The sequence below is a fragment of the Microtus oregoni genome, unplaced genomic scaffold (genome assembly GCF_018167655.1).
Source record: "Microtus oregoni isolate MIOR12 unplaced genomic scaffold, Mior012 000003F_ref0000135, whole genome shotgun sequence".
Lineage (NCBI taxonomy): Eukaryota > Metazoa > Chordata > Mammalia > Rodentia > Cricetidae > Microtus > Microtus oregoni.
Genome location: NW_024543062.1, coordinates 75,184,598 through 75,206,246, shown reverse-complemented (window position 1 = coordinate 75,206,246; position 21,649 = coordinate 75,184,598).

The following is a 21,649-nucleotide window of genomic DNA, read 5'->3' as shown; positions in this document are numbered from 1 at the left end:
TAGGTCTACTATATTAAATTCATTGATAGATGTATAATATACTTAAGTTATTTAATAAAAACTCTAATTTCATTCATAATATGCATATTTTCATTTTCTTGTTAAGTCTTTCTTAATTTTGCCTAAAATTCTTACCTACTATATTTGTTCTATGGTATGTATAGTAAAGTAATTAATTTTTAAACATTGGCTTTAGAGCCATGAGGTTACCTCAATGTATTTATAATTTTTAATCATTTGCCTAGAGATTCCTTCATTATTTTGCTGCACTTGGTTTCAACCTGGGTCTCACTTTGTATTACAGGCTACCCTGGAATGATGGGAAAACTCTATCAACCAATCACATCTAGTTAGGGTGTGGCCACCTGGAGACCAGGAAGAAAAACCGGGGAATGCAGGTGCTGCTCTCTCTTCACAGTGCCCACTGGACCTATCGGATTTTGGAACTCCCATTCTTATAGTGTAAGTTTTCCCTCTTTAACCACTAAAGGACTCCTGTTACTATTGAGCTAGCCTGGTTACTTATCATACCGACCTAATTCGCGACACAGGAACTGTCTTTTAAGCACAGGCTTCTTGCACATTCTAAAACTATCAACATCATTCGTTCTTTTTGAATGCAATGTTGACCTCTATTTGAGCTATTAGTCAGCTTTACATTATTGACAGAAAATACCTGGAGATAGCATAACTTAAATATAAATGTTTATGTATTTGACTATTTTGGTAGTTCAAATGAAAAGTTTAGGTTATAGTTGGGCATTCTGCTTTGACATCTGGAATTGTAGTAGATGCTAATATATCCTGGAGGGAAAGCCTATGTATGAAATAATTTATCTCACCAATTGGAAGGTTAAGAAAGTCTGGTTTCATAATCACTTCTTAGGACATATTCCCAAAAATAATCACTATTCACACAACATTCCAAAATGCTCATCTTGCCACAACACATCTACCAACAATGGGCATTTGAGGAACTCTACACATCTTCAAAAAATACCATTTGCAGTTTCATTGATTTTGCTGCTGATGTATTATTTTAACGAATCCGCAAACTTACCAATAAATGCTTTATGAATGAAAGGTTTTCCTGAATGGGATATAGTGGTTACATAATTACTTTAATGTCTTGGCTTGATGTTTTATATCCTATATTAATAAAAGCTAGAATGTGAATTCACAGAAACATCAAGCTGGAATCACGACTTCTTAATAAAGAATCATTATTTGTTGTAACTATGCATCCTATAACAGTAAGGTTTTGTTTCTCTCCTCCATCACTTAGTTATTAAACCCAAATATGTATTTAAAAAATACTTCAAAGTCAGTTATAGATTATTCCAATATATGGCATTATTCTAAACACTGATTTTACTTTTAATTACTATAAATTATATTTGTTTTTGCAAACTTGGCGCTATTGCTTTCCAATGTTGCATTGAATAAAATATTAATAAAAATCTTATTAGATTAGCTTGTTTTAGGGATCAGACCTATTCAGTTCTACATGGAACTTCACAAAAGTCAGAGGATGTCAAGAAGTGTTCCGAAAATCCCTTTTCTGGACACGATGATTGTTGTTCTTGTGAATTCTTCAGCTGTAATAGTCTACTCAAGGAATAAAGAAAACCAAGGCAGACACAACTTCAGCAATAGTTGAGGAGAGGCTCATGAAACTCTGTCCCTCATTGAGGAGCTGCTGTCACTTGATAGCTACAGTGAAAAGAAAAGTCATTTGGGGTATGGTCAGTGGTCACAGTTAGATTACCCATACTCCAGTGGCCCCCATAAAATTGAAATTCTCAGGTAGTAACAACTGATTTCAGTGTTTTTTTTTTAATGTGTATCTGGGTTCTGGCAGGGATTGGTATAGAAGAAAAAGGTGGTATATTGATCCCAACAACTTTCAAATAATAAATGTAACAAAGAGAAACACCTACGTTTATGCTTAAGTTTCATGAAGAGTCAATCAGCCATGACAAATATGTAACAGAAAAAAATGTAATAGTAATATACAAATTTGGGCAGACAATTCAAATTAGGTCTTTCCAAATTTTCTAGGTTTGTAAAATAGTTATTCTTCTTTTATAAGAGGCAGGACCATGGTAGAATGATGGTTTCAGAGGAAGTATAGGAATCATCTTTCTGAATTTAATGACTTGCTTGGGGCAAAATGCTCTAGTTTCTATGATTCTATAGCACCATTTGGTAGAAAAAAAAATGATGTCTAAAACTCTTTTCAAGAGAGAGAGGTGAATCAGTCACTTTTTAATTTCTGTGTCAATATAGCTAAGAATAGATTTTAATGGATGAATGTTTTATTTGGGCTCAGTTCTTAGCAGCGTGCATGGTGGGGACAAGACAAAGAAAAACGTAAGAGAACACACAAAGAAGTAGCCTAAAAAAATTGTTTTTATCTAATGCTAGTATTATTTTTAACTAAAAAAATAGAGCTCATTTTTTATCATAATACTAATGATAGATAATACTAACCTTTTTTTCTTTTCTTATAATCTACTGGGTTTAACTTGTGTTGCCACTATTCTCATAGATGAAGAATCATTCTCTAAATCACATTTAATTTACAGTTAAAGAAAAGTAACTGCCCTCTCCTAGCAACTGTCAAATATGAATAATTCCTAAGTTGGTTGTGGGTGCTAATGAAACAAACCCCTCTCATATTGTAACATTGACTGGCTTCATCTTATGCAGTTCGTGTGCAGGCAACCGCAGCTGCTATCAGTCCATGAGCTTCACAGTTCTCTCATGTTCAGGAGACACTGTTTGCAACAATACTTCCACATCTCTGGCTCTTTCAGTGTTGCTTCCCTCTCTAAAGCATATTCTATTAACCTTGAGGAGAGTGGGTGTTAGATGATCCATTTTTGAGCGGAACACTAAAAAGACACTTCCTCATTGGCATTCTCACTTATATTCACAAGTATGACCTGTTTGCATCACCATCTTATGCTGCTTAAAGAAACTTCTGTGATAAAATCTGAAAAGTGAAGTTCGGTACTATATACATTGAGCAAAATAATAGTTCATGAGTTCCCCAGACATGGATTTAGGGGCAGATAGAGAGTGAGAAGCATATGTTACTTCCTGGAAAGAAGTTTTTAAACCAATCAACAAACTTTGGTTGTCCCATTAACAATTCTGGTATGATTGCAACATTGGCCATATCTTTCTAGGCTGGCCATTATTATAGCTCATGATGTTCAGAACTGGGTAGTATAGAATATCCACGACTTCTTCCCAAGTAGCCTGCAAACACCCTCCGGTGCTAGAAAAGCTAACAAGCAGGAAGGAAGTTTCCTAGTTGTTTTAAAATATATTTGACTCAAATTAGGCAGTCCAACCACAGAAGGAATATCTGTCTAAAAATTGTAAACCTAACTCATCTGCCTTCAAGGCTGTATGTACAAAGGTAAGAGTCACCAACGTATCTTATTATTAGACTTCACAATGCCTTGTTCTGACCAAAGAGAAGGGAAATGGAAATCATTTAGTCTTTATCCTAAACTATTAGTCATCAGTTTAAAGTGACAATAGAGTACAGATATATTACTCCTCATGCATTGAACCCCCTCCCAACAAATAGGAGCAATAGTCTCACAGAATTAGAATGCTCCACAAGCAATACTCACTTCTTCAGCCACCTTGCAGAAGGAGATGGGAGAAAATAATCAGTGAGACCATAGTTGACTATGTCCTCTTAGCTTCTCTCACTCCTTGTCCCAATAATTTCTGTACTTCAACCTAGAGCTTATATTATGCCCGATCTTCTAAAGTAGCTTCAAATGATTCAAATCATTTCCTGAATTTCCTCCACTAACTTCCCTTTGCTCTTCTTGGAAAAAGTCACTGGACCTGACATTTTTGGATTCCTAGAAAGATACAAAAGAAAAGTATGGCCTGACTTTCATTATGTTTGTTTGTTAGTTATTGTTTTGATTTTATTATTTTTAATATATAATTTAGCATAATCATCTCCCACTCCTTCCAGTACTTTCCAGATCCTTGCATCCTTTGTTCTTAGAGTAGACTGTCTCTCAGAAACTGTCTATATCCTCTGACTTTTACAACCTATCCAATTCCCTAACGTTCCTCAACCCTCCGTAGTATGGGGGTTGTTTCATAAATGTATCAATTGAGGGAGATACCACACAGTCAGTTGCTCTCCACATTTTGACCATTTATGGCTTTTTGTTGTTTGTTTGTTTTTTGTTTTTTTATGGCTTTTTATAATGATCTCTGTCTATTGCAAAAATGCATTTCTTTGATAAGGAATGAGAGATACACTTGTCTTTGATACAAAGATAAGTGTTTAGAGTGCATTTAGAGATAATTCTGGCCTAGGGAAGTGGTAATAACAGGTTCTGCTCTGTATTTAATGACCACAACAACCACTGATTCCTGGCTAAATTCGCAATGTCAGGCCTGAATTCCTTCCAACTCAGCAGACGTTTAGTCCAATTAAGTTACCCAATAGTAGGAATGCCACTATGGAATTATTGTAATATTTTAACACACTAATCATTGTTGTGTTATTTGGGAGGTAATTTTGGATAGATATGACTATTGATTTGTTTTCTCCATTGTAAACTTGATTGACTCCTTCCAAAACTATGAGATCTATTCTTCAATGAGGAGGCTTCCAAGTCAAACCCAGATTGATTCTTTCGAGTTGAAATATCAACAACAAGGTGGCAGTAGTTTAAATGAGAATGACTCAAACAGGATATATATTTGACTGCTTGGTCTGCAGTTGGTGAAACTGTTTTGGAAGAATTAGGAGGTATGGCCTTGTACGAATAGGCATGTCACTGAAGTGGGCTTTAAGGTTTCATAAGTCCAAGGTATATCCAGTTAGCTATAGTCTGCCTAGTGTTAGATGGCCAATGATATATCTCCCTTCCTTCTGCCGTTCAGGTCACTATTCTACTACCCTCCAGAACAATGAGCTCAAAATGAAATACTTAACATTTCACAAGTTACCATGGGTCATGGTGCTTTTCAACAATAGAAAAGTAACTAAGAAGTCCCACCATTTTCTATAGGGCACTAATATCATTTTGAAATAGAGATAAGTTGAAATATGTGATTAAGTAATGGTAACAAGTATACATTGTTATCAGAAATGTAATGTTTCATTTGTGTTTTAGTTTATGGTTGAGCGTTTGTGTGGAAATGGTATTATAGGGTACCGCTAGACCTCTACTCATCGCTGAAAACAATCCTTTATTGGAAAAATGATTTCTCCTCAACAGAGTACAGCTTCTTGAGAAGTAGACATGGAGCAACATGGAAGGCTCATTAGATCCTCATAATTCCTCTTGTAATGAAACGATGATAGACTTTATAAACATGTCACTTAATTACAAATTTTATTAATATCTTTAGTGGCCAAGATTGAAGGTGGTACTATCAAATAAACTTTATAAATTTTCACTTTTTTATAGAATCTAAAATATAAAAGGTTTTAGGCATAGCAGCCATTTCAAAATATTTATCTATGTTTTAATTAAACATCGAATTCATATAAATGTATAATGAAATACAGAGGTTTAAATAAAACTATTATATAATAAATTCTACTATAACATTAAAAGTTTATTTAAGTTACATAATCATATCAGACCTCATAATATGAACTATATTTTTCATACTCCTGACAGCATGTATGCTTTTTAGAAATAATTTTATAGCCAGCTTTCAAAATATACATTACTAAAAAATCTAATTCATTTTAATTTTTTAAATTTATTTATTTCATTGGTTGCAGTATCTTATTTTTGTGTACTTATGGTATATGTGTGTGTTCATGTGTGTGTGCATGCATTTGTGTGTGTGTGTGTGTGTGTGTGTGTGTGTGTGTGTGTGTGTATGTAGTATAGTGTGTGCCTGATTTTCTTCAGCATGCATGTGGAGGACAGCTCAAACTTAGGCTTTGGTACTTGTCTTCTACCACGCTTGGTGAGGTTTCTTCTTGCTTGTGAAAAAAAGGGCTGCTTGCCAGGAACTTATATGTAGTCTCTTACCTCTGCATCTCTTTATATTATAGAAACACTGGGATCACAGACGTGTATGACCATACCAGCCCCATCTCAGTCTGGGAATTTAAACCCTGCCCTCACACTTATACAGCAGCAATTTACACAAAAAGTGATAGCCACACTTACTAGACATTTTATTTTAAAAATACTAAGTTTATTTGCCACACTAGATTCAGGAAACACTTTATTTCTTATAATAACGTGTATATTTTCTTATTAATTTTAGAACACTAGATCAAATTATCTTAAAATCAAACTGTTATCATAATATTTTAGAATATATTACTGACTACCATTTTCTTCCTTTTCCTCTTATCTCTTTTAAATAAGACTGACTTTGCATATATTTATAATAGTAACTATAAGTATTTAAATACAGAATAGCAGGAAAACTTTCAGTTTTTTTTTCCTCCCCATCAGAAATTATTATAAGAAAAAGGTGCCACTCATTCAAATTGTTTGATTTCTGCCTTGAGGCTTTAGTACTTTACCAACTATTCATTGTTAGCATGAAGTCAACTTGAATGTCTTACTTTCCTTTCTTGGTTATTTATGAAACTCAGCAGGAATTTTAAAGCTGCTTATACTAGAATTAGATACCTCCCACTTTTCCCAGTCAGAAACTAATAAAGAGTAAAAGTACTGTACTAGAAACAAGATTACTAATTCAAAACACAGTTTAAACTTATTTCAAAATAGGTTTTCTTATAAATAGAAAAATGCATTCTTAACTTTTGGGGGAAATGGGGAGTAATGTAACTCAGTTAAATATTTTACTATTCTATATATGTAGTAATAGAGGCGGTGGGGCTGCGTTCCCATGGCACCCCAGCCGCCTGCTCGGCTAGCTTATGCCCCGAAATAACAACACACAAACTGTATTCATTTAAACACTGCTTGGCCCTTTAGCTCTAGCCCTTACTGGCTAATTCTGATATCCCGATCAACCCATCTCTAATAATCTGTGATCACCGGTCTTACTGGGAAAGGTTCAGCATGTCTAACCTGGCGGCTTGCTTCATCGCGTGCATCTGCCTGGGAGAGCGGAGCATAGCATCTCTCTGAGGTGTCTGCTCCCGAGAGGAGAGCTGCCGAGTCTGAACTCACTTCCTCTTCCTCCCAGCGTTCTGTTCTGTTTACTTCTCCCACCTATCTTCTAACCAATAAAATGGGCCAAGGCAGTTCCTTTATTAGCCAATGACCTTCCTCCATCATATATAGAAATTATTTTTTTATGAAGAAAATAATTTAATGTGTTTTTCTATATAACCATATTTAAGTCTATTTCTAATTTGTACAAATTTTGGAGATTAAATTTACAAATATTTCAAAAATATTGCTAATTAAGGACCATCAAGATTGTGTCACTATTGTTATTGAATAAAGTCTGAATCATTACACTTCTTTTGTAATAAAGAATGACACACACACAAACACACTTAATGCGAATGATTATTGGGTATCACAAAGAAGTCCATGAACGAAGTTTTATGTAAAACTTCTTCCACTTGGTTTTCTGTCTTTTGTACAATATTGTGAATTTTGTAAATAATCTCAAAACTCTTAAGATTTTTTTTTTATTTTCAGGTGGAAGAATTATCATTCGTATTTTCTTTATTATATTGCCTAACAAGAAATATAGTTCCTGAAGTCATAAAATTATTTTCTATAACATATAATACCAACATGTCACAGACATGCTCAGTTGGGAAATTGCTGGACATTCAATCAAGAGTCTCTGAATCTGGATCACCTTTACCACCACCCACAATATCATCACTATGGTTCAATATATACAAATATCAGAGGACATACATAGAGCCTGTTGACAAGCCAGCCTAGCTGAATTGGTGAGCTCAGGGTTCACTTAGATACCATGTCTAAAATGTTAATCAAGACAGTTTGAGGAAGATACCCCAAATCGACCTCTGACCTCAATATATACCCACCTATTCATTTAAGAGTACATATACCACTCTTTGTCTCTTATACACACACACACCACCACCACCACCACCACCACCACCACCATAACCACAACCAAATAAGACCTTGAAATTTTCAACAACATATTTCTTAAAAGGGATGGGGAATCATGTTCCTTCCAGAAAACATAGAAACATAAAGCCAAGGATTGGTATAAGATACCTCCCTTCAATTGTTGATGTGAGAAATCCAATATATACTACAACATTGCATGCTGTTCCCATTGCACATGGTTGCCCACCAGAGCTTTAGGAGAAGGAACCATTGCTAAAGATACTAAAACATTTATTCAACAAAATTAGAGAAATGAATGTTCCATCTTGATAGTCGGCTTTCATAGTTCCAAAAAGTTCTAGGCAGGACCACTGAAGTAAAAGGGCAAAGCCTTATATTCCCCTTTCAAACCAGCCTATCATCCCTGTCTCCATCTCCCTAGTGCTGGGATTAAACCTTTGTGTGAGCTCTGTTTCTCTTTTACACAGATTCAATATTGTGTAGCTCAGGTTAGCCTTCAACTAACAGAAATCCTTTGCCCCCTGTCTCCTCAGTCCCAGTATTGAGGGTGTGTACCTCCTCTCCCATGCTTCTCGTGGCATAACTCTGCACTCTGATCTTCAGACAAGCTTTATTTGGTAAAACATAAACAAAGTATGACTACATTCAATTCTTATACCACTTACAAAAATGCTTTACATTCTAAAGACATAGACAGCTAGAAATTAAATGGTTGTAATTAAAAAGTCTTTTGAAAACTAGCTAGAAGAAACTATACCAGGTACATTATTATGAGATGATTTGAACACTGTTTCCATGGTTGTACAAGCACATTGCTTAGTGCTAAACAGAAGTTCCTGGCAGTACACTTCAGACATGAAGTCTTCCCTTGTTCACTTGTCTTTATTGATTCTTCTGAGGAAGGGGCAACAGTAAAGTATCTGGTCACATTCTTAGTATTGTATTTCTGTCTCTCTCGGAGATAATTCACTCCCAGTTTAGCATTCAAATTGTAATGTGAGATGTATTGACAAAGGAAGAAGATCAAACAACTGTGACTTAATGACTCTAGAAAATTTTACAATACCAATAACGAACTATAACGAGTATAGAGCATGATAGCTTTAAGTGAAATTTCCCCAAGTATACAACAAACACCCCCATTATTGTCCTTTAGGGTATGCTTCTTTGTTCACAAAATTGACTAGGGTATTTGGACACAAAACAAACTTTCATCGCTTTCTGTTTTAATCCTTCTTTGTTTTGTTTTCTGTTCCTTTAATTAGCATTGTTTACATCCCCAGCTTTTTCAGCAGTTGGTTTTCCACTGGAAAACATTACTTTTACAATCTTTTTTTTTCTTTCTTTTTTTTTAAATTTATTAATTTATTAAAGATTTCTGTCTCTTCCCCGCCACTGCCTCCCATTTCCCTCCCCCTCCCCCAGTTAAGTACCCCCCCCCCCCCTCAGCCCAAAGAGCAATCAGGGTTCCCTGCCCTGTGGGAAGTCCAAGGAAGCCCCACCTCCATCTAGGTCAAGTAAGTTGAGCATACAAACTGCCTAGGTTCCCTACTGAAAAAAAAATTTCCGCCTCCTCCCAGCCTCCCATTTCCCTCCCCATCCCGCCACTCCTTTCCCCCTCCCCCACTCCTCTCCCCCTCCCTCTCCAGTCCAAAGAGCAGTCAGGGTTCCCTGCCCTGTGGGAAGTCCAAGGTCCTCCGGCCTCCATCCAGGTCTAGGAAGGTGAGCATCCAAACTGGCTAGGCTCCCACAAAGCCAGTACATGCAGTAGGATCAAAACCCAGTGCCATTGTCCTTGGCTTCTCATCAAACCTCATTGTCTGCTGTGTTCAGAGTGTCCTTTTTTATCCGATGCTTTTTCAGTCCCAGTCCAGCTGGCCTTGGTGAGCTCCCAATAGATCAGCCCCACGGTCTCAGTGGGTGGGTGCACCCCTGGCGGTCCTTACTTCCTTGCTCATGTTCTCCTTCCTTCTGCTCCTCATTTGGACCTTGGGAGCTCAGTCGGGTGCTTCAATGTGGGTCTCTGTCTCTATCTCCATCCATTGCCAGATGAAGGTTCTATGGTGATATGCAAGATATTCATCAGTATGGCAATAGGATAGGGCCATTTCAGGTTCCCTCTCCTCAGCTGCCTAAGGAACTAACTGGGGACATTGCCCTGGGCACCTGGGAGCCCCTCTAGGGTCAAGTCTCTTGCCAACCCTAAGATGGCTCCCTTAAGATATGTACTTCCCTGCTCCCATATCCACCCTTCCTTTATCCCAACCATCCCATTCTCCCAAGTTCCCCCATCCTCCCCTTCTCAGTTTTCTCTCCCCATATCCCATTTCCCCCGTCCCACCCCACCCCTAAGATCCCAATTTTTGCCCGACAATCTTGTCTACTTCCAATATCCAGGAGGATAACTATATGTTTTCTTTGGGTTACCTTCTTATTTAGCTTCTTTAGGATCACAAATTATAGGCTCAATGTCTTTTATTTATAGCTAGAAACCAATTATGAGTGAGTACATCCCATGTTCATCTTTGTGGGTCTGGGTTACCTCACTTAGCATAGTGTTTTCTATTTCCATCCATTTGCAAAATTCAAGATGTCATTGTTTTTTACCGATGAGTAGTACTCTAATATGTATATATTCCACACTTTCTTCATCCATTCTTCCTTCTTGGAAATGGATTCTGGACCATGAGAAATCTTTCAAAAGGCAAATTACTACTACTTAAGATGTAATTGTTTTGACCACAAACTTGATATCCTAAAAACTTGTTTCCCTGACTCTTATTGGCTTTTTTCTATATAGGTAATTCTCTGACTGTTATTGGCAAAACATATTTGAAATAAAGCTTCTTTTTGAGGGCTATTGTTTTAAATTTTTGTAGGATTTTATTTATCAAAGATTTTTGTTATTTTTTTTCTCTTTTTACAAAGACTTAATAATGGGCTAGTGATTTCTATGTAGTAATATAGAAATGTTAATATTTAGTACTATATTTAATGATTTTTTACTTCCATACATAGAGGAAATAGATAAAAATTTAAGAATATAATAGACTTGTAATACTAGATCCATGTTAATTTCTGGAACATTATATTCTAGGTACTCAATTTACTTTTCTCATATGTAAACCTAGAAGAATAATAGCATTACTTAAATGGTTGATTATGAAAATTTAATGAGGAAATAAATTACTGTATTTATTTTAGAGCACATTATATCATCCTCTCAGCCTAGCAAAAATGATCAATAACAATTGATAGTATAACAGTTGAGCATCATAGGAAAATTATGAGGCTAGGCAGAGAATAGGCCTAACATTACTCAGATCTCCCTTTACTAATTGGTACAATACACCATAGGAACAAAAAAACAGAAACTATTTGTCACCCTATAGTGTCAAAATGCTATAGCATTAAATATAGAAGAAATTCCAGATTATTACAAACAACATGCAACAATCTGGCCATCAATAGAAGACATAAATTTCAATATGAATTATTTTTAACCTAATTTGTATATTCAATTCAATTTCAAATAATATCCAAGTACAATTTCATGGATAGTTATTTAAAATATGCTAAAGTCAAGGTAGGATGACATATTTAAGCGTGGGACTCAGGAATCCTAAAACTGTTCAGGTAGAAAGATAGATTTAAACGTGGGACTCAGGAATGCTAAAACTGTTAGTGTAGGATGCTGCACAGTCCTGGTGCTAAGGGCATCAGGCTTTTTCATCCAGAACAGACAGGCTTTCATCTCTTTTATACGTTAGAGTGCTAGCTACACTCAGTTTGATTAAAAACAAAAGCATTCTGGTAACAAAGAAAACATTTGAAAAATAGACTTGTAAAATTAAACAGTTAAATGTAAGATGAAAGAAAAAATATAAGTATACTATACCTGTAAACTAATAAGACCTACAAATTGTCTTAAATAAATACTGACCTGTGTATTCTATAATAAACATCTCTCGGTGAAAATTTGATTGTTTACATGTAAACAGTTACAATAAACAAACCCTTTGATACAAGAAGCAACTCAACGCAGAAGAAAACATTGTTTCTTCTCAACAGTGTTAGTATGCTTGAGACCTATTTGGAAAGAAAGCTTCTATGTAAACTTCACTATTGCCTACTAATATAAGTTATAGACAGCAAAAAGTTTTAAAAACATCAAAATGTAAAAGAAGGTTTAACTGGGTCTCCTAGAAAACACCTTCAAAGTCACTGTTTAATGGTTTGGGGAGGATTACTAACTCAAAGCCATCCTGAGCTACATATATGAAGCCAGGGTTCAATTATATTTAAACAAAGGTATTTATCATCCTAGAGGAATAAAAATTTCAACTTCAATGATGATTAATGTAATCACAAGGCAGACTGTGGCATATCGCAAATTATTGAACTCTTCTCACACTATTATATTACAAACAAATACAATTTATAAATAAACTAGTAGTATTCTTCGTATATAAAATGAGCTCATCGCCTGATGAAGGTTAATATTCCTGAGGATGCCTATGTGTTTGTCTTTGGATTCACCTTATTTAGCTTCTCTAGGAACATGAATTATAAGCTCAATGTCCTGATTGCTCTTCGAGCAGATGAGGGAGGGGGACTTGATCGGGGGAGGGGGAGGGAAATGGGAAGCGGTTGTGGGGACGAGGCAGAAATCCTTAATAAATAAATAAATTAAAAAAATAAAATAAAACAGTTCTCATGGGTCAAAAAAAATAAAATGAGCTCATATAAAACTAAGGGAGAAAATCACATATGATACTAAAATCATAATAAATGAGATGTTACTATACAATTTACAAACAAAAGATATATGAAATAGCTAACATGAAAACTATTGTTTTTACAATGATAACATAATTCTAACTAAATTGACATTTCTAAATATATTAATAATTCAAAAACATAAGATTTGTATTGTCATTAAAATACTTGTTAGTTTTCTATAATTACTTTCAGTCTAAATCTATAAGAAAAAATTAAAGACTAAATGATTTAAGAATAGTCAATTAAATGGAAAATACTTGTCAAATATAGAAATGTCATATACTAGTTTTAGCAAGACAAAAGTATTTTTAACCAAATTTTACTAAAGAATTTCAAAATTGAGAAATATTTATAATCCTAATATCAGGAACATCTTCACTGATTGACTTAATAAGACCAACATCTGGAATAAAATGAGGGTTTTTAATAGTGCAAGAGAAGATAACCTATGAAGAATTGACAAGATATGGAGAAGAAAGTAAAGAAAAGGGAGGATAGATATGGGGAATAGAGTAGAAGCGGAAATCAATAAAGGTCCTGGTTATTTTTTGTCAACTTGACCATACCTAGATGTATTTGGAAAAGGGAATCTCAATTGAGAAAATTCCTAGAATTTATTGCCTATAGCCTATGGGACATTTTCTTAATTGATGATTGATATGAGAGATCCCTCATCACTGTGCATGGTGCCACCTCTGGGTTGAACATATTTAGCAAGCAAGAAGAAAGTCAGCAAGCAGCATTCTAAAATGGTGTCTGCTTCGGTTCCTGCCTCTAGATTCCTACCTTAAGTTTCTGCCCTGACTTCCATCCATAAGCAACACAAGTACAGACTTGTATGATGAAGCAAACCCTTTTCTTCTCAAATTGCTTTTGGTTGTGTTGTTTTCGAACATCAATAGAAACTCCAAATAATACACCTGGTAAAAGAAGTCCCACTGTGCAGTGCCCTTTGAAATTAACACAAAGAGTAGAAAATTCAACTTAGTCTGAGAGCAAATGTTTGTTGATTTCGCGATGTGAGACAGGCTAGGTAGTAGAGTGACATACTTTGTCATACATCAGTAAATTGTTTGGATTTCAAGGGAAAGAGACAGAGTTGGAATCTTAATAAAGTTTAAGCAATATGTAATCATTATGTATCACTATTTGAGGTTCACATATTCCTGAGCAAAAGCTTTAAAAGTAAAAATTGGTTTGCCTCTTCTAGTTTATTGGCACTAAAGAGATAAAAAGATAGGTGTGAAAGAAAATTTCTAATCACTTTCAAGTTCTTATTGGAAAAATAATTAAGGGGACAACAAAGTTATCTAAAACAGGCCTTGCCTGCCTTTGCTGTTCTCTTCCTTCTTTAATTTTTCTTCATTTCTCCTATCTTTCTTTCTTTTTTCATCAACAGTTAGCTTATGTTGGAAATTTATCACATTTCTTTTGTAGCTCATAATTTAATAAATTGAAATTTTTAAGTAGTAAAAGAACTTGTACAGAAAGAACAGAGCTACAAATCGTCATAAAGCTAAGAAGGAAGTACTGTTGCCAACAAAATTATGTCTAGGAACAGTTTTCATCTTGGTGGCCAGTTAAGATATTTTCAGTGTGCTATGTCCAAGGTCGGCCATGAGGAATTTTGTCACAGATACCATTCACACATCCATAACTTGCTGTAACTAATCTGCCTCACTATTGCTCTAACCTAGGTTTATCACATTCCTTCGAGACAGTCACAAAATACACATCCAAATTCCAACATTGCCTAGAAAGACATGTAACACAAAAGTCCATTTCCTCGTCTAAGGCTCATTTCTCACATGGTATCCTTCCAATATCTATCTATAATAAAGGGCTGAAGTCTTTCTCCTTCCTCATTCTCCACAAATCTAAAATCCTTATATCATATTTTCAGCTCAACACACAGTCATAGAAGTTAATAGAGCACTGTTAAGTCTCTGTTTAATTCCTTAGTATACTGAACCTGGTAGTTATCATTTGATGTACAGAAATGTACTTATTTAATAATATATTGGTTTGGCAAATAGAATTATGGACATTGGTTAGTCCATTGTTGAGTATAAAGAGATTTAGATGAAAAATCAGTACATCTCTTAAAGGAACACTTATTATATTAACTATAACCCCAAATGAGAGGGGAATGATGCTGTCTGTTAATGTTAGAAATTTTATCACAATTATTATGTAACTCATAATTTGATCTATTTGAAATTTATAACAAGTAAAACAGCTTCTATACACATAACAGCGCTAAGAATTGGCAAAAAGGTAGTCATAAATTTGCCTTCCATAAATGCAAATATAAAAGGTCCTGACTTAATAAGTAAAGTAAAGAAATATGCTGAAATTGTTAAGATCTGCTATTAAAAATATTTTGTTTTTGGAAAAATGTAGAAAAAGTGAAATTCATGGTAATTTTGTTGTTGGTATCTCAGATTAGCATCATAACCATAGTTACAATTGACAAGCCTAGACAAAAGTATGCACTAATATTTGAAAAATTAATACAAAAAATAAAATATTGGCTAGGTTCCTCAATTTATAACAATTATATTGTTTATATTGTTTAATATAGACTTCCTGCCCAATTCTCATTTGATTTTGCAGCTAACCATTTTGTTTGGCTCAATACTCCTGTCAACTTTTGTGGACTCTAGTTTTAAATACAATTCAATTATTTGATTCCTCATGCTTTGATTCCTGTCTGTATTGGTTTGTGTTGTACAACATGGCCTAGTTTTTGGTCTGGTACATGAGGGCATGAATGAGTTTTCTCCTGTGGGTATAAAAATGTATTTGAGGTTGGTAGATATGTTGAAATGTGCATAAAGCTAGTGAGTGTTTCTTATTTTCTGTGACAAAAGTCTTGTTGATGAAGTAGACTATGGAGTAATCAGTTCTGTTCACTTTCTCCAGACTGGAGTCCAATACCTGTTTTGATATTTATCATTTTTCCTTTGCTTTATGAACTAACTTTATTTATATTTTAAATTTAAAAAGTTTGTGTTAAAATATCTGATTTCATAAAGGTATGTTTTTCTCCTTTGTGAAAGAAATAATATTAAATGTGATGTTACTTTTAATGAGATATTGTTAGGATAGCACATGCATAGTTAAATCTTCTGGATAAGGTCCAAAGCGGTTCTATCTATAGATTACCAAATTTTATTCTACAGATACTATCATTTTAGTATGGTTTTTAGTATAGTATTCCCACAATTAAAGTATCACTATTGGATTTTCCTCATGAAATCATGGTTTAAATAGTAAGCAAGCCTTTGGACATCATAACCAGTGTGGCCCATAAAAATGTCTGGAGACATGGATGACTGCTTTTAGAATTAAGAGCTTTGCTATAACATGAATGAAGAATAGCTATTATGAAATGGCTGCTGCAACAAAATAAGAACAATACTACAAAATACAAAGTGAAATATAAAATGTATAAATATATTGATTTTAGAGAGGTGTTTTGCAAAAAATAGTTTGTAATCTATTACATGTTTTACATGAATTCTCTAATAGGTCAAACATTATCATATACATGTTTTTGCTTATAAGACAATAACCACAATCTGAAGCTGTATGTTAAGCACAGATTACATGTTTTGACCAATGATGTCAAAAGACCTGTTATAAATTTCTTCACTGTTTTTTTCTTTATTTCATAGCTTCAGTATATAAAAATAAATTTAAGGTGATCCAGTCATATTTAATGAGCACTTTTATGTCATATAATGCATAAAATATTTTCATTTTCAAATGTTCCTCATTAATATTAAAAGATATTTTTCTTGTTTGCCAGGTTAAACTTTAAAATACAAATTGTATCTTTCAAAATACACATAGGCCTTAATTAAGCCATGTAGCCACCATGACATATCATTTGAAAATTGCATTAAAATACCATTGCTGTTGAAAATCTATCTGAAGAAACATGGAAGGATTATTTTAAAATTTGTCTGGAACTTGAGAGCCTGGCAAAAAAAGCTAACTAATTAGTCACTGGGAATGCAAATGTATTTACTTTATATTTAGTCAGTTTAACTTAAAGCTCCTGTAAAAAAAAAATACAACATAAAGTAGCTTTAAAACCACCACATTTATTTATTTAAGTATAAAATTACACATCATTATTGTCTTTTACTATACTTTATATAGTAGATACCAAGTTTGATACTATCAACAGTGGATTTACAATTGCTGACAAATATGCATTTGAATTTTGTGGTATTAGACATTAAAGCCATTAATAGTGGTTCATGTCTATAATCCTAACACTTGGGAGCTGGAGACAAGGAAACAAAAAAGTCAAGGTCATATTCAGCTTCTTGTAAGGCTAAGTCCAGCATGGCCTACAGGATATCATCTCTCAGAATAAATGGACAATAAATGTGAGGTAACCAATGTGAAATAGATAATATTTTACCTTGTGACCAGAAAGTACTCAAAATTCCCCACATATAAGCATTGAATTTTTCTTCTTTTTTATTGAAAATAGATTCTTCTCTCATGCAACACATCCCAAACACATCTTCCCACCTTCCACTCCTCCCAGCTTTTCCAGTTCCCATCTCACCCAGATACACCCCTCCTACTTTTCCCCTCAAAACGGACCTGACCTCCAAGAGACAAAAACTAAATAGCACAAAACATTAAACAAGGAAAAAGACCTCTTATCAAACCTAAAGAAGGCAACCCAATAGGAGAAAAAAATGTCCCAAGAGCAGGCAAAATACTCAGAGATATACCTACTCCCACTGTAAGGATTTTTCCAAAAATACCCAGCTAACAGTTATAACATAAAGGCAGAGGACTTGGTAGAGAACATTGCAAGCTCTGTGGTTGACACTTCAGTCTCTGAGTCCACATAAGACCTGCTTTGTTTATTTATTTAGTGGTCCATGTTCTCCTGGTAACCTCAATGTCCTCTGATTCCTACAATCTCTGTCCCATCTTCTCCAGGATATCCCCCAAACTACAAGGGAAGGATCTCGCTCTGCATAATATCTTTCTCTGGGCTCCAATTTCCATCTGTTACTAAGCCGCTCTAGTGACAACTGGATAAGGCACAGATCTATGAGTATATATAGCAGACTATCATTAGGAATAATTTCTCTCTCTCTCTCTCTCTTTTTTTTTTTTTTTTTTTTTTTTTTTTTTTTTTGCTAGTCAGGTTTGGTTATACCCTACATCTCCGCACTATCCAGTCTCTACTTGTTTAGGGTATTTACTCCATCTAATGGAATGGGCCACAAGTTTAACAAGACATTTGTTATCCTTTCCTATGTATTCTGTGTCACTATTACCACAGTACATCTTTCAAGCTGGGAAGACTGTAGGTCAAGAGATAGCTGGAATTGGGGGAATTTGGAGGGATGAGTGGAATCCTATGTAGTGGAAACTTCCTGGAATCTATAAGGGTGACCCAAGCGATGATTACTAGTAATGGAGAAAGATACATAGACTAAATTGGCCTTCTTTTGTATCCAATTAAGGCTTTCAATAGTGGGACTGGCTTATATTTGCTTAAACTGTTGGCCAAGAGCATCCTGTGGAAATCCCTACACAACCCAGAATGGTGCTAGGATAGATAATCATTCATTGAAACTGATGACAGGGGCCTCTTTTTGAAGACATCTACACAGCATTGTACACAAAGAGATTGAAGTGGTGCCTGAATAGAGTCTCCATCCCTGTATTCTAGTCTCTTTGACATAATAAGCTACACTGAAAGCTATAGAAAGAGAAACATGGTTAATATCCATGCTTGGAATAAACCTAGCTAACCACCCATAACTACAGAAGTTATGGATCTTAGAGTAAAACATAACACTGCCACTTTTATAAGGACTGTACTTTTTAACTGTACTTTATCAGATGATTTTCCTTATTCCCACAGATAAGTGTAGCTCTCATCCAAAAAAATTCAGAGAGAAATTGATTGTGGAGTGCCAGGACCCAACTTATACATCAGCAACATGCCTCCTCCACTTAAGCCTTGGGGAACATGGTAAAAGAGAGGACAGAAACATTGAAAGAGCCAGAAGAACAGAAGATTGTATCTTCTAAATTTGATAGAAAAGCTACACCCAAGAACTTTCAGCAACATAGCCACTTAAATAATGACAACAGCAGTTGACATACTAAGATAAATGGGACACTACTACTAGATGAAGAGCTACAGTAAAATAAGGACTTCTGAAAGAGGAATTATTAATTTTTCCCAGAGATGAGCCCTGTAAATGGCATCCAATCCCAGGCTTCCAATCATAAAAATATATACTGACAGCAATAACAACAGTAAACAGACTCATTAAGTTGCTTTTACATACTAATTCATGTGGGGAGGAAATTGGATGACAATAATAATTAAAGAATAAAAGAACATTGATTTGAAGGAAATAAAAATTGACAGGAGAGTAGTTGGAGCAGGGATGAGGACTGAAATTGATGTGACTATATTCTGCTTAAAACTTTAAAAAATAGTAAATAAAAAAACAAGTTAGTCAGTGATCTAGCAACCTAAATAGTATTACTAATTCGTCTGACCAATGTAGAGTGTATTTTGAGCATTTATGTTCTACACAAGTTTTCTGCTTAAAGTGATTTCCCAAAGGCACTGATGAAGAGATTTCAGAGATAGATTCATAAGTAAACATGTTCATCATAGTCCAAGAACATGAATAAAAATAAAAATAGTCATAGAAATAATGCACCAATGTGCTGAGATACTTTTGCACCCTGTCATATTTTTCATTAGAAGGATTAAACTCCCAAGAATATTAGAAATAGATAAAGTGGATTAACTTCTTATTGATGGTTATAAAACCCTATATCGTATATGTTGGTGCTTTAGTCATCAAAGAAAAATGATAGTACCTTTTCAGAATTATTTAAAATTTCCAGATTCATATTTCCTACTCAATTTGCCATTGACAATGGTGAAAATGACCTTTTAGCAGCTTAATGTGTTATTTTGTAAAAATATAATCCTTTCTAATTACAGATAATACATGGGAAAAATACAAGTCTCTTCAAGTATAGAATCTGCAGATTCTTGAACTAAAGATGAAGGTATATTTTTATTCCCCATGCTATGCTCTCAAATTATCTTACAGAATCCACTCTGTACTCATCTTTTACAACTTATTTTAACTACAGCACATAAAAACTAAACATTACCAATATGTGCACTATACTAGCTAAGGGGCTATTATAAACCACTGCATTGAGTTATTTCTTTACCTGCATCTCATTTTTGGCAAAGAAAAATACACAGTTATTTTTATTTTCTTGGCTTTGCTATGTTTTCTCTTTCAAATTGGATTAAAGTAGTGGTCTTGGATGCAAAAAGAGGATAAGGTATACATGAGCTAAATAACACAGTGTGAAGTCATCCCCAAATCTCTCAAAAAACTCACACAGTTGTTTATGCTTTCAGTGTTGAAGGAGAAATGGGGATGAACAAATTCTAGTGGCACAGAGGTATATGGGTTGCTTTAAATTATACATTTCAAAATTCAAATTGATAATGGAGAGACCATTTGTCAATATCAGAGAAAGTGAATGAATTTTGCTTCTATAAATACATATTTTAAGTAGATCAATTTTATAAGAAGAGTAGTTTACTTATCTCAGTTTTCAGATTCTAAAATCCCAAAGAGTGTGTTTCAGACTCTGGCAAGCTCCCCACCCCCATCCCTTGGCATTGACATTTTATAGCAGATGGAAAAACTGGGAGCTCAGATGTAGGAGAAATTGTCACATCCTAAGCCAAAAGGAAAAGTTGGAGAGGTTGGAGTACCACATCTCCTATTGCATGTTCTACCTCCTCCCCATAGCAACACCCGAAGACAAAGTTTTAACACATAGGCTTTGTGAGTAATAATACAAACCACAATATAAGAATTCTACTTCCATTTCTTTCTCTCTTCTTCTTTCCTTTTCTCACATTCTCTGTGTTGCATTGCCTACAATTTAAAAAAAAAAGCCTTGGCAGTTCTGTGACCTCCCAACTCTGGCAACTTTTGCCATATCATCTGCTCATAGTATTTTGAAAATGACATATTGTTAAGTTAGGCCATGATGGAGGAAGGTCATTGGCTAATAAAGGAACTGCCTTGGCCCATTTTATTGGTTGGAAGATAGGTGGAAGGAGTAGGCAGAACAGGACTCTGGGAGGAAGAGAAAGTGAGCTCAGTCTCGACAGCTCTCCTCTCTGGAGCAGACACCTGAGAGAGACACCATGCCCTGCTCCCGGGATGAAGCTCCGACCCAGGATGGACATAGGCTAGTATCTTCCCAGTAAGCGCATCTTGGGGTGCTACACACAGATGATTAGAAATGGGCTAAATTAATATGTGAGAATTAGCCTAGAAGAGAATGGGCCAAGCAGTGTTTAAATGAATACAGTTTGTGTGTTGTTATTTCGGGCATAAGCTAGCCGTGCGGGCTGCTGGGGTGCTGGGGACGCAGCCCCACTGCCCTTATTACTACAAGGCCACTCTCACAGAGTTTCTTGCTACCACGTTTTTATGGTCTGAGATCACTGATACCAGGCCCAATAGATGCTAGTTTCTGGTTCTAGTAGAGGTCTAACAGATTCCCCTCTGTATGCTGTGAATACCCTTGATTAATAGAGAACTGCTTTGAGCCTATAGCAGAGCAAGGCAGAACAAAAGTAGGCAGGAAAAATGAAAGTGAATGGTAGGAGAAAGGAGGTGGAGTCAGGGAGAAGCCATGTAGTCCAGCCAGGGACAGACACTGGGAACTTTAACTGGTAAGCCACAACCTTG